Source organism: Heliangelus exortis, chromosome 8 (genome assembly GCF_036169615.1).
Source record: "Heliangelus exortis chromosome 8, bHelExo1.hap1, whole genome shotgun sequence".
NCBI classification, from domain to species: Eukaryota; Metazoa; Chordata; class Aves; order Apodiformes; family Trochilidae; genus Heliangelus; species Heliangelus exortis.
In genome coordinates this window covers 21959352-21973245 of record NC_092429.1, presented here as the reverse complement: position 1 = coordinate 21973245, position 13894 = coordinate 21959352, and the positions used below count along the sequence as shown (strand labels likewise).

Below are 13894 nucleotides of genomic sequence, written 5' to 3'. Positions count from 1 at the left end.
TGAGTTATGAAGGAACCAGGTAAGAGGAAGTGGAAAAAAAGCCAAGCTATAGAATATCCATGAGTAAGATGAGTAATGTTGCTACAAACCTGAGCTTTCATTTCTTTAGCTTCTTTCATGGAGATTTGAAGATAAATGTAGAAAAGCTTCAGGAAGAAAAGCTAAAAGAAGTCCTGCGAAGAGAGGTCATATTTACAAGTGTTCAATATTCCTTCAGGTTTATTGTAAAATGATATATGAGGTGCTTTTTAATATTAAACTTCTTCATGAGTTCATTGTAGAGATGGTCAAGATTAGTAATGAACTAATTGTCATAGAAAAAAAATTTAGCAGTCTCCAAAAATCCAACAGTTTGGCTTTGGGTAAAAAATGAGGTAATGTAGCGAAGTTCTGACTATGAAGAAATAGATAGGTTTTTTTAGATCACAAATAAGATTAATGTTATGTCCCACACTGTGCTGAAAGGGATATCTTGACTGATTAAAAAATATATTCTAAAAATATCTAATTCCCTATGTTTTATGCCTTTGTATATATATATATATATATATGTATATATATAAAACTGCTTCCTGGTCCAATAATAAAACATTTCCTTGTTACATAGCTTGCGTTTTCCTCAGCCTCAGAAATGAAAATAAATTAGTTAAATTCACTTTTTTTTAAAGCCACTTTCTCATTCAGATTCCCATTCAGCAGCATATTATACTGACACTCACTGAATACAAACTGGAAGTGAGGAGACACAGGACAAAAATTTTTTTTTCCTCTAATTTTTTTTTTTTTTCCTCTAATTGCTGGAAATATTTATCCTGCTTTTTTGTTTTTTCTAAATCTTGGTACATTTTTTCCTTGAACTGATCTGACAAACTGAACTTGTAGAAAAACGGAAGATCTTTCAGGATTATGTTTCATTTGGATACATTTGCTGGTTTGGACAAATATTCATTTATCTTTTAGTCAACATTTAAGGCAGCTAATAACAAACTCATAAGCAAGGCAGATGGATCTGTGTATAGCAAGAACCTCCCCCATGGGTTGCTGTTCCTTCCCCTCAGCCTTTTACAACAACTTTTAGCCCAAAATCCAGAGCAAATACCAAAAGGTTTAAATAATCACTTTAGGTTTGGTTTGTATGTGTGATCTTTTAAGCTCGTTGTTTTTCATCTGGTTACGAACAGATGGCCTTGTTCATGTTTTGAAAATCAGGAATTCAGCAGAAATTAAAGCTATATATATATATATTTTATTTTATTTTTTTATTTTTTAAATATATATTTTTAATCCTTTATTTCTGACTCCAAAGGCTTAAATAACCTTATGAAAGCTTGAGGACCCCAACCTTCTGCGAGCCACTCAGTTTGAACATCAGAGAGCACCAAGTCAAGAGATTCGTACAGAAAACACTGCTGGATAATCTGTTATAAATAAGATTTCCAATGACATATTAGAGAATGATATATTGTAGACTGGGGCAAGTAGGAGGGACTCCAGCACAAGGAAAAAATTAATCACTGAAACTGTATTCTATGGAGGTGCATACTGACATAAAGAGAATCTCCAAAACTTTCCATTTCAGTTTGAAATGATCTGTAAATTCTAAGAAACTCCAGGCAATGTAAAGTTACTTATTTTTACCCTATTTATCACTGTTGAAAAAAAAAGAAAAGAAAAAGAAAGAAGAAGGGGCTATACAGTCTTTGCTGGTGGCCCATAGTGCAACAGGAAACATTTTGATATTGATGTAAGATGTCTTTCATTAATAATTATTTCAACTTCTAACAGCACAAGGGAAAGATAGTGTTGGTAACCTCCTGCTACAGCTTTGGTGTTTGATCTTTAATGTGAAACAGTCACACCACAACAGCCCAAGCACAAGCTGTAACCAAGTGAAGATTTACTCAGAAGTGCAGTTTTCTTCTCCTTTCATAAGCGTTTTCAGGACAATTCTGTCTAATTTCACTGGAGGTTTTTTTTGTCTTTTATGGTCACTTAGATGAGAATTTAATCTCCCAAGCCCCACACTGATGCTCTCTGGAATGCCACAACTGTCATACCATTAACTCAGCTTCCAGGCCACTGACTGCTGCCACAGCCAGGAGGGAATCAGCACAGTCTCTCAGAGAGACCAGGAGAATCAGAAAGGTTTGCATAGATTACTTTATGGCAAATTCAGAGACTCTGAATCTCTATCATGTTCACAAGCCCTCACTACTTCCCCATAACTGTAGCAACCTCTTTAGCATTTGGAGAAAATTATACTAAATACATCTTGCCAATGTCAAATACTCAAAGGACAACTTTTACTTTAATTGCTGTAGACATAGAAAAAGGAGGCCTTTAAGGAAGTCTGTCAACTAAGAGCTATATATAACTCTTGAGGAATTCCTTAGTGATTTTCCTGGCTAAAGAGATTTCCTTAAAAATACATTTGTTTGCTGCATGGGGTAGAATTAATGTAAAATCAAATACTTATTTTTCAAAAGTCTGATTTGAGTTGCAGTGCTAGCACAGCAGATAGTAAACACACATCCATTGCACAATTTAGGTTTGTTGTATTGATCTTAAAAAAAATTACTAGGCATTATAGAGCCAATGTTTGTATCTATTGAGAAAAGAGGCAGAATGAAGTGTTAACTGTTGGAGTGTAAGCTTTTTCTCTCATTGATTTCAGTAAGCATTTTTCCAGATTCAAAGCCTTTCTGTTAAGTTCAGTGCTCTTTCAGGCAGGCTGTGGTATCCACTGAAGCCAAAGAACAGCAAAGTTTGTCTGATCTTTTTTGAGACTTCAGTTTCAGGCAAATAACCCAGCAGCCCATTCTCTGAGGTAGCATTGAAGAGTTCACACCAGCAGAGAGGGCACTGCTGGGCTGAGAGCCACTCCAGAACAAGGGAAGCAACAGACCAGACAAGCTGCATGGAGTCCTAATTTTGCTCTGCGAAGGGAAGCAAGTTTTTAACCTTTCATTTATTTCCAGACTTGGATGAATATTTCTTTCTTAGCTTTATATTCCTCTTATTTTTTCCTGCATTTCTATAGTAAAATGGAAAAGCTTTCACTGTTGCAGTGCTTAATTTTGTAAAGAGTTGCCCAGTCCGTATTTATAGCAGTGACATTGCTTTTATTTAATGGACCTGTGAACAGACATTCATAGGGATGAATTCAGAGACAATGGGTAACATAAACTGAGGAAAAGGAGCCACACAGAGACTGTGCTAAGGTAAATCATAAAAAGAGGGAAAGAGGAAAAGCAGCTAAGTGAATAATATGTAACACCTAATCTAAAGTACATTTATCTCCCCTTCAGCACACACAAAACTTTTACTAGTTTCTTTTTATGGTTACTGAATACCTACATTATTTGAAGTTAGAATTTACTGTGCTGGGCATTAAACACTAACTAAAGCCTCAAAAATAAGCTTCATAATAGAACATTTATTCATCAGTAACCTATACCAACTCTTACATTCCCACTAAATTTATCCCATTTTCTCCCAAGAAGAATACCATGAATGTATGTCAGCCACAGAAATACATTTGCTGTGCTTGTACTAGAGTAACAATGTTTTACTATCTTCTATTTCTTACTACTTAGGTTCTATTTTAAATACCTGTGTATGTTTGCTTAGCAACTCAGCTCCTGAAATGCTAGGAAATGCTAGGGAAAAAATTCTATAATATGGAAAATCTTAGTAGCTCTTTATTCAATTTCTTGATGAAAATAGCTCAGGGTTAAAGAAATCCAGGGAAAAAGAAACGATTGCTCTGGAGAAGGCACATGGGCAAGTGAATAAAGCTGAGCTCTGTTATCACTTCCCACTTCAACAGAGACCCACAAGGCTGGGGCCACAGGGCCATAGCTCTCCCCTGCCTGGCAGAGGTGGGCACATCACATGCACATCAGCTCATGGGACACTCATCAGGGCCAGAGTGGAGGTGTTCAGAGGAGGAGGAATACACAGTCCCTGGCACAGAACCTCATTTTCTCTCTGGTTTCATGCAGTTAACTCAGGGAGCGCAGGAGTCAGAGAGATGCCGTGGCACTGTAATGGAAATAAATGACTTTGCAGACCCAGTGGAGGGAGGTGGGAGCGAAAACCCATCCTCACCCCCAGCCCCAGTGGCTGTGTAAATCTCTCCCTGCCAAGAGAGCTCCAGGAGGTGCTCGACACCCAGCATCTGCCAGGGAGTCAGTGAGAGTTCAGGTGCTTACTATGTCATCAGGCATGACCTTCAGATGCGACACGGCCAGGACGTTTGTTTTCCCACAGCAGTGATTGCTTCAGTCAATTATTATTGCCCATCCTAGAGTGCAAACACCTAAGGACTTGATTTACAGTGAAAAATATACGTCCTGAATTTACTTCCTCTTTTGTTTTTGCACTGTCGTAGCATCCCCAGCTTAAAGAGATGACAGCAAATTACTTCATGGGTAAATATATCTATGTATGGGCAAGGATAAATATCAGTCAGCCAGGTCATCCTGAGATGAATGTTCAGTTAGCTCTGGATGTGCTGTGTCTGACATGACAATGTATTGTAAAATGTAAAGTTTTTTGCTTTCTGTTTTAAAAGTGGCATTTTTTCTTCACCTCCCTGAAACAAAAAAACCAGAAAATTTGTTGATTTGGCAGTCTGACCATTAATTCCATTTTAATGCAGATTTAATATTGTACGTTCAGTTCTTTAAGCAGTGTTTAGGTATTACCAATATACTGAAAGATAGATGAGACAGCCTCATGGTAATACAGCTTTTAACCTTTCCTCTCCTCTACCATGACGGGGGAGAATTACAGTAAATGATGGTTACCTTGTCTGCAGTATGGACAATTGATTTGACCTCACTGCATCTGATGCTCTAATGGACTTCATGGCTGGATCCCTGGAGATATAAAATATGTCCAAGTGAATTGGGTCAGGTTAAAGAACAGACCAGCTTTACATGGCTAGCTCAAGCTATAATACATCTCCTGGTTGTTCTGAGAAGATTAAAAATTATCAATATCCAAATCATAAAAGAAAAAAAAAAAAAAAAAAAAAAAAAAAGTGTTGGCTTCTGTAAATCTACTTTAGCCATTTTATTCCCTCTCATTGCTGGGGGGGACAAGGGTGGAGTCTATGTTGATGACATGAGTTTGTATAACAAATGTTTGCTTCTGTTTACTCTCTTGTAACATGTTCCCTTTTATATTAAGAATCATCACTTGGATGACATGAATCAGCATTGCTTTCCTGAAGTCGTGTTTGTTTACACCATGAGGAATCTGGCATTAGGTTTATTTAATATAGATAAAATAACAATACTATAATCTTTCTGGGAGCAGAAAATAAAATCAAGGACAGATTTCAGAGAATGATGGCAGCTGTGATAACTGAATGTCCTGACAGCCCTGCTGGCCACTGTGCCTGAGAGAAAAATAAAGGTCTAATTTAGTGAAGGGAAAACAACAGGATTTTCCTTGGCTGCTCTGAGCCCTTCATTTGGCACCGTGCAGTTCAACATCTTGTTTATCCTTGCCTACCCTCTCACGAATATGTCTGTGTTCTTTTCTCACCAGAACACAAGTGAGCTCATGGTGAGAATTGGCCTCTCACCCCTGGTGCTGCAGGCAGAAAAGCTTGTAACATCCCATGGATCTGTGACCTTCCTCTCTGCAGACACCAGTAATGGACCAGGCAACTTCAGTTGTATTTTTTATATATGTATTTACTTAATTGTCTGTACACACTGAAAGAAGACACTTTCTTTTAACCATTCCATCGGTGGCACACGTATATTCAATAGGATATGCGTGTCAGGACAACAAATTTTTAACCTGCAAGGCCTGACATTTTGTTTAATGACAGAAATAAACACTCATCCCAAATTTTGTGACTACGCATGCACATTTTCCTGGTTTTGAGAAATGACAGAATATAGGAATTGGACTCGACTTCATTTGATTTATTAAATGAATATGAAGAATTTTCTGTTATGAAGAAATAGGTTCTCAAGAGTCAGGATCTGTAAGTGCAAACAATAATTTTATCTGGAAATAACTGGCATGTAAACAAATTAATGGAAACATTCAACAAATTTAAAAGTTTAACATTTTTTAATCTAGTTGCTTGTGGAATGATTGTTACCTTTTGTCTTTGACACATTGTTCAAAACTATGGATGCATCACAACAGCCTCTGAAGGGAATGTTTATCTACCCTAATGTCCTGTTCTTATAGGTAGAAAAGTAAAGGTATTTTACAAGCCCTTTGCTGAGATCTCTGGGGTTGTCCAAACCCTGTGGCTGGGGCTGAGCTGAACTCACAGCAGCCATGGGTAGGAGAGGGAACAACTGCTGCCCCTCTGATCCAGCTATTCTTGTATTTGGAAACACTGTCAGGTGCTACAAGCACCAAGCCATCTGAAAGCCTAAAGTTGAGTACTACTCTATCAGAGCAGATGACAACTTATTCTTCAGCAATTCTAACAACTTCGAGTCCATCGCTGTCCCTCTATGAACACAGATGCCATTTTGCAGGGGACAGCCAAAGTTACAAGAAGGTGACCTGTCAGTGAACTCAGGAGCAGGTGAGGCCTGTCAGCTTCTAATTTGAAACTGGTGTCAGTCCTGAGGAATGGCTGGTATAATCACATTTGTAACTGATATCCCATACACCCTGCAAACATTCACAGTGCGCCTGTTATGAGTAATATGAAATTAACAATTCGTGTTTATGACACGAGACACCGACTGAATCAAGCAGGTTGCAGTAACTGGAGCAGCCCCGTCTGTCTTCCTGAGCAGAACATCAAACTGCCTCTGGCAAAGCCAAATGTTTTGTGCTTAGGTTACAATAGGCATTGTGTGTATTTTGAAGACAAACTTCTGTAACTAGGTGTAAAGTGAGGACCTAAGCACTGCCTCCTGGTTGAAATGGTTCCCTTTAAAATTTTTCTCACTTCAGCCCAGCCCTTAAAGACATTCTGTGATTTTTTTAAGTTAGAGTTTGGAACCTAACAAATCACGTGCTGTATCTCAGATTTTCTGAATAACTGAAGGGAAGGCTCTGGATAAATCTCTCTCAGACATATAAATTATCAGCTGCATGAATACTGCTATTAAGACATTCAGACAAGTGCAAGGGGTGGGGATAGGGCAGGATGCTCAAAAGAGGTGGGGTCACAAGAGAAAACAAGACATTTGCTTACAGAGTAATTTATCCTTAATCTGCCTTCATTGTAGCTGAGCAAGAATGAAGATAATGAGTTAGCCTGACAGGCTCTCTTGCTTCTCTAGCACCAGGATATATTTTTCTGCAATTTTTTTCTGCCTTTTCTTCCTGTTTCTGTGTTGTTTTACCTGTATTTTTTGATTAGGTAAAGTCAAATTGCAGTTTTTGAAGCTAAGATTTTAATTAAAATCAGACTCAAGTACGAACTTGGGCTAAACTGCCTTTCTGACTTGAAGACAGCAAAAAAAAAAATCTCAAAATCTCTTCCACATATATTTCAGCCTAAACTGGCAGAAAGCCTCACTGTTTAGTTTGTTTCCTTGTGAAAGTGCTGCCAAGCTTGCCATGTATATTAGAAGAAAGTTTCCTTCCGCAGACTTGCAAAGTTAAAGATGGACAAGGAAATGGATCTATTGCAATGGCTACAGTGGAATTTAGGTAGGGTCACTAACTAAAGATAAAATCAGGTCCAAAACCCAATCAGCCAGTGGAGCTTGCTGAGCATTTAAGTACATTTTCACATTTACTTGAGCTACTAGCCCATTGGACTATTGCTCAGTGGCAGGAAAATAACACTTATTCCTATTTTCCAAGAGAAAACTGTCCCACAGAGGTTCAATAATGTAATGAAGACCAGGTACAGCACTACAGCTGCAGGCCAAGCACAGCCATCCTGGGCACACTGGTCCAGCACTAACACACTTGTGCTGCTTAGCTCAGGTTTCTACTCATGAGTACCACCTAATTAAAAGAAGACAGGTACAACTGCACCCATCTTGGGAGAATGTCAGCCCTAATCATACCAGAAAGACCAGCTTGCAAAATTCACCTTAATTTCAAAATGCATCAGAAAAACATAGGAGCACTTTGTGTTGCTGCTACCTGAACCTCAAGAGCTCATCTTGAACAGCTTTAAACCTCACTAGAAATACCTTTCATACCTAGGAAAATCAAATGTCCAGCTCTAATCTTGAACATACCTCTCTACAACCCCCCCCCCCAAAAAAACCCAAAACCCACAAACAAACAAAAAAACCAAACCCCATCTCTGAGCATGTCTTGAATCCTGAGACAGGGATTACAGACTGTGCACACCAGCACTGATACAGTCACCTGAGATATGTAATACAGCAGCTTGCTTTAAATCTAATGGTACTTCACAATTGGATAGGACACATAAAATGTGTTTGGATAGGACACATAAAATCTTGATTAAAAAATTACATCCATTCAGAGCTTTCCTAGAACTCAGTGAAATATGTTTTAGTTTTCCTCCTACTTACACAGTTAAAATTCAGGCTTTGGTTTACACAGAGAGCCTAACTCTGTGGAACAAAGCCCAGCACAGCCACACGTGGTCCTCCTGCTTCAAGTAACCCAGCAGTGTGGCTGCTCAACACTCTACACCCCTCTGCTGAGGTCCCTGTGAGGCAGGCAGGGTGTCTGGTGATAGTCAAAAGAGGGCCTTGAGGTGGGTTGCTGGAGACAGGACTGGCTGAGCTGTTGGATTCTTCTGAAACATTGTTCTCATAGAGTGCTTCTTTGAAAACAGGTAAGTCAGGGACATTTTTGGTTATCAGCTGTAAACATGCCGTGTCTTTTCATTTCCTAGAATCATACCATTTTCAGGGTTGGAAGGGACCATTAAGATCACCTAGTTACAACCCCCCTGCCATGGGCAGGGACACCTCCCACTTGATCAGGTTTCCCAGAGCCAGGTCCAGCCTGGCCTTAAAAACTTCCAGGGATGGGGCTTCCACCACCTCTCTGGGCAACCTGTGCCAGTATTTCACCACCCTTATGGTGAAGAACATCTCCCTAATATCTAATATAAATCTACTGTCCTCTAGTTTGAGTCCATTCCCTTTAATCTTATCACTACCTGGCATCCTAAATAGTCCAGCACCAGCGTTCTTGTAGTCCCCCTTAAGATACTGGAAGGCTACAATAAGGTCTCCTCGGAGCCTTCTCCTCTCCAGACTGAATAACCCCAACTCTCTCAGTCTATCTTCAGAGGAGAGGTGCTCCAGCCCTCTGATCATCCTCATGACCCTTCTCTGGACACTCTCCAGCACTTCCATGTCTTTCTTGTAATAGGGGCTCCAAAACTGGACACAGTACTCCAGGTGAGGTCTCCTGAGAGCAGAGTAGAGGGGGAGAATCAGTAGTAAATCAAATTTATGTGCCTACATCCTCTACATGGGTCATTAGAGTAACACTAAGTTCTAGCATAAGCCCAGAACAGCATAACTTAAAATTATTGCTAAAACCTGACCTTAGCTTCCCCTGTGGTGCACACTGAGCCATCTGCAGAGTCCAACAGACAAACTACAGCAGGTGGGAGCACTGGAGGTGCCCCTGCCCCTTCTGTCCCTGAGACTAAAGGAAAGCTGCCACCATTTAGCTCACCCCATCACCTGTAGCAGTGACACTAACCATGTCACACTGATGATTAGGATGTGTGGGTGGCAGGCAGGTGTGTGGTGGTGATGCTGAACTGCTCCTCTTAGCACTGTTCCCTCCTGTGTGAGAGCTTCTGCCACGGGGCAGCGAGCCTGGCACTGCTCTCTGCCCCAAGCAAAGCTTCCTGCCACACCGTGTCCCATGGGGCTGGGCTGGCTGCTGTGACATCTTAAGGCACACTCCATAAGCTCACCTGGTGCCTCCAGCAGGTTACGATGAAAATATCTCTGGTTTGGTTTGATTTTTTTCTTTTTTGACATCAGGCAGCCTTCCTGGAGACTAATTTTCAAAGGTTTTTCACAGTGACCAGAAAACCAAGCACGAAGGAAAAAAACAAAACCAAACAAAAACCCTAGGATCCCTTCTGAAAGACAGAAAGTGGAAGAATGGGACAAAGACCTTTGCTGAGCTGTTCAGAGTAGACCCTGATCTTGAGACATTTCCCCATATGCAGAAAGGAATTACAGTGCACATCTGTTTTCACAGCGTAGCTGAGGGTATTTTGAGAACTCAGGTCCTGCACTTCCCCTTGACCTCGCATCACCACTTTCTGTTAATACAATTACTTTTAGGACCTTCTGGGTTCCCACAGCTTTAGTTTTGAAGTTGAACAAAGTTAGTCCTTTCAAGGCAACCATGGAGCTGCTGGAAATGCACAGTGGAGCATTTTAAAGCAGGAGAGATGGAAGAGGGGGAAAATGAGACTATACATATACATGCCAAGTTTTATTCATCTCCATTACATTATGGTAGGTAGAAACAACAAAGTTTGCACCACAAAAAAAAAAAAAAAAAGAGTGGAGGCATTTGTTTTTTGTCTCCACATCATGCTAAACAGAGAGCAACATCATCCTCATGCTCAGTGAAAATTTCCTTGGGAAATAACTCTGCACAAGTCTTTTTCCTGACCAACTTGAATCAAAAATCTAAATTCAACAGGTCCCTACCTCACCCAGCTGCTAGAACTGCTGCTTATGGGTCTTTTACTGAGTTTTCAACCTGCTCTACAAAATGGATTGGCATTAGCAGTATATACTGAATCCATGAGCCAGTGATTGGGAAACTAGTCTGCAAAGCTGGATCAAATCCTTGCCCTTACACTGAATGATTCCATCTTAGGCTCAGTGATTATTATTCCACAACTTGTTGGGCATGGCTGGCTACAGGCCTTACAAGGGCAAATACTCTAATCAATGAATAATTATATATATAGAATTATATTTTATATACATGTATATACACAGAAAGTTCACCCTGTTTGGGAAACTTTCTTTCAAAACCAATCCATTTACAAGGTAAATTTAAGTTTGGGTGACTTAGTATTTTCTTTTTTTAAAAACAAATAGCACGTTTTTTCAGTCAAAACTCTCTAATCAAGTTGAACTGAAAGGGCACTCTTTCCCCTGCCCCCAGATGCATTGCAACCTGTGCACAGCCCCAGGGAAAGCTCCAACACTGAGAAAGTGACCCAGTGAAAATCCTGGAAGCAGGAAGACAGCATTAAAGACATCCCTTAAGTAGCATTAACATATACTGCTGAGGTGAATTACAAAACTCCCCAGAAGTATTTGCAACCTAATGGTTTAGGAAAGCCATCTGGGAATCATACCTCAGTCATAAGATGTTATGCCAGCAACAAAATTAGTGGCTGGATCTTACCCCCTGGAGCCTGTCTTCTCTTCTTGAATCCCCAGGAACCAGAGCTGCAGAGGAGGATGCCCGTGGCTCTCAGCCTTTCCTGTTTCCTCTCATTGGTACACATCTGCAGAATGATGAGGTGGATTTATTGGAAGGAGACAGTGTGGTAACAGACCTGGATGCATGTGACAGAGCTGAAGGGATCTCACTGTAATTAATGAGTAGTGAAACAAGTAGTTATTTACGTCTAATGAACAGGAATTAGTCATATCTCTGATTCTTGAACAGCTATTTATGCTACTTACCTGCTATTTTAGGGACTAACTATTTTTAAAGCACTGACTATTTTCTAGTTCAAAGAGGGATGGGTGGGGTAAAGCAAGAACTGAAACGAGTTTCAAAGCTTGGACGTGTCTGGATGTATTTTCCCATATTTTTCTTTCTTTGAGTTTTCCTGACTTCAATCAGGAGGTGAAATGCCAGAAATATCCAGAGACACCCTACCTAACCAGACAGCATTGCAGCCTGATGGGTGTTTTTCCAAATCACCCCTGAACTCTGAACCTTCAAATCATTTACAGATCTCTTCCACTCAGAGATGAACCCACATCCCTGCATGACTTTGGAAAGCAGGAGCATGGTGGAGGACCTGGCTCAGCAGAGATTCTGTGTCCAGTCCAGTTGCTTTGCAAACACACCAGATGCCTCTGAAGGCTGCTGAGGTCTCCTTTGCCTTCTGGAGCTGGTAACCAAGGAGCTGCTGTGTGAGTCTGCTTGTGCTGCATGGTATTGGTGTCTGTGGGGCTAAGAACACCCAAAGTGGGCACCAAAGTAAATGGCCCAAAGTAAACCTTCACCTCTTCTGCTCAGGCTGGAGCCTGAACAGAGCTTAACCAGCCAAAGGCAACTGGGAGACCCTAAATCTCCAAATACAAAAGCTGCCTGGATGGAGCGTTTTTTTTTTTCCTAAGAAACTAAAGCCTATGGCCCTGGTGATAATCTGGTTTGTATTATGAAATATAACAGTTGTATTGCACAACTGCTCCCTACAGTGCAATTTACAGAGTTGCCCTGGTGAGTGCTGTCACCGAGAGGGTGTCCTTTACAGCAGGACTTGCATCTCAGAGAACTTTTCATGGTTCTAAAGGAGTTGGAAAAGAAATTTTTCCAGGGTTCAAAATTCCTGTTAGGTAACTGCTATTGAAGTTTGTACAAGATTGCACGTCAAAACATTTTAACTGTTAGCTGGTGGGAATTCCACTGACTGACAGCAGCAATTTAGCAACTGAGATGCTGTGTACTTTGATATTTTACTTGTTTTTTTCAGAGATCAGCTGTATTTTAGGAGGCATCATTTTCGGGTTATAAAGCCTGTCTTTAGCGACGTATACTCCATTCCTCCCACTTCCAGTGTCTTTTTTTCAAGCTGGTACAAGACAAGTGAGTAATAAGAGATTTTTAAAAATGCTTTAATTTTGTCCTGCTATATCATGTCAGTATCATGGCCTCTTAATAAGGCAACAAATTTGGCTGTAGAAAATACAGTTAAAACAAAACAAGGTTTTGGGGTTTTTGTATCTTAGGACCCAATTCTCTTCCTCCAGTTATGCTGTTAATCAAGATACTCCAAACAGAGGAGCTGGTGGGGGAAAGGAAGTGGAGTTTTGCATCAAGCAGAGACATCGAAGGGAAAGCCAGTTAACGAAACAAAGCAAACCAACCAAAAAAAATTTTTAAAAAATGAAAATAAATAAATGAATAAATAAAAATATAAAATGTAAAAAAATAGGAAAGTTTTAAAATAAATAAAAATATAAAAAATGATTTTTTTAAATTTAAAATAATAAATAAATAATGATAAAAAATTAAAAATAATAAAAAATAAAAAATAAAAAATAAATTAAAAAAATAAATCAATAAAGGGCAACCCATGGCACGGGGGTTTTCCATTAAAAATCACAAGTCACCCCTAGCAGGAATGCCACCCGGCAGCTCGTACGCCACGTTTCAGCCTGCGCTTCCTCGCCGGGGTACGAGCGGATCGGGGAGCAGCCTGGGCTCCCAGCTGGGCTCCGGCACCGCGGTACGGAACCGCTGCGCTCCGCGCCCGACCCGGACCCGGACCCCGAAGCCGGACCGACACCCGCACAGGAGGCACTGACGGGCGCTCCCCGCTAGGTGGCACGCGAGGCGGTGCCATGGCGGCTCCGGCCGAACCCCGGCACCCCCCGGGCCTCCCGCACCCCCCCAGCACCCCCAGAGCTCGGCTAATGCCGGGGTTCAACACCCTGCCCTCCCCACGGCTACGAATCCCTCCTGCTACGTCCTCAGAGGCTGTAGAGGGGCATAAATCCTGTGCCCTGGACCTGCAGAGGAGGAAAACCATTCCCTCAGAATGTACTCTGTGTTTGCTATCTTCACTTGAAACTATTTGCTGCCACACGGTCATCCTGAAAAATCCCAAAATCGTTGGCTTCAGCCTTTGCCAGCCTCATGTACGGCTGCTCACCAAAAAATCTTTCACATCACTGTGTTCAGAAGTGGGAGCCTGTGGAACCCACTGTGTCAGGTTGTGATGACA

General features: G+C 40.8%; 3 long non-coding RNA genes across 24 annotated transcripts in view; 1 reads left to right on the top strand and 2 right to left on the bottom strand.

Moving 5' to 3' along the window:
* LOC139799240 (uncharacterized) overlaps positions 1 to 13894 on the bottom strand; it is a 90532-nt gene that overhangs the window by 2633 nt on the left and 74005 nt on the right. For all 19 annotated transcript variants that reach the window (XR_011727179.1, XR_011727178.1, XR_011727180.1 and 16 more), the window contains one exon: positions 90 to 173. This is a non-coding gene — a long non-coding RNA (uncharacterized lncRNA). The remainder of the gene's footprint in view (positions 1 to 89; positions 174 to 13894) is intronic.
* On the top strand, positions 89 to 5064 carry LOC139799243 (uncharacterized). The gene is made up of 2 exons (XR_011727190.1): positions 89 to 170; positions 3862 to 5064. It is a non-coding gene; the product is annotated as an uncharacterized lncRNA (long non-coding RNA).
* LOC139799241 (uncharacterized) lies at positions 3672 to 12067 on the bottom strand. 4 transcript variants are annotated; one of them, XR_011727181.1, is made up of 5 exons: positions 11922 to 12067; positions 11335 to 11517; positions 4812 to 4883; positions 4215 to 4306; positions 3672 to 4044 (listed from the first exon to the last, which is right to left on the bottom strand). It is a non-coding gene; the product is annotated as an uncharacterized lncRNA (long non-coding RNA). The 4 variants fall into 4 exon arrangements; XR_011727183.1 differs by lacking the exons at positions 11335 to 11517; positions 11922 to 12067 and adding exons at positions 7190 to 7340; positions 8496 to 9566; XR_011727184.1 differs by lacking the exons at positions 11335 to 11517; positions 11922 to 12067 and adding an exon at positions 8496 to 9133.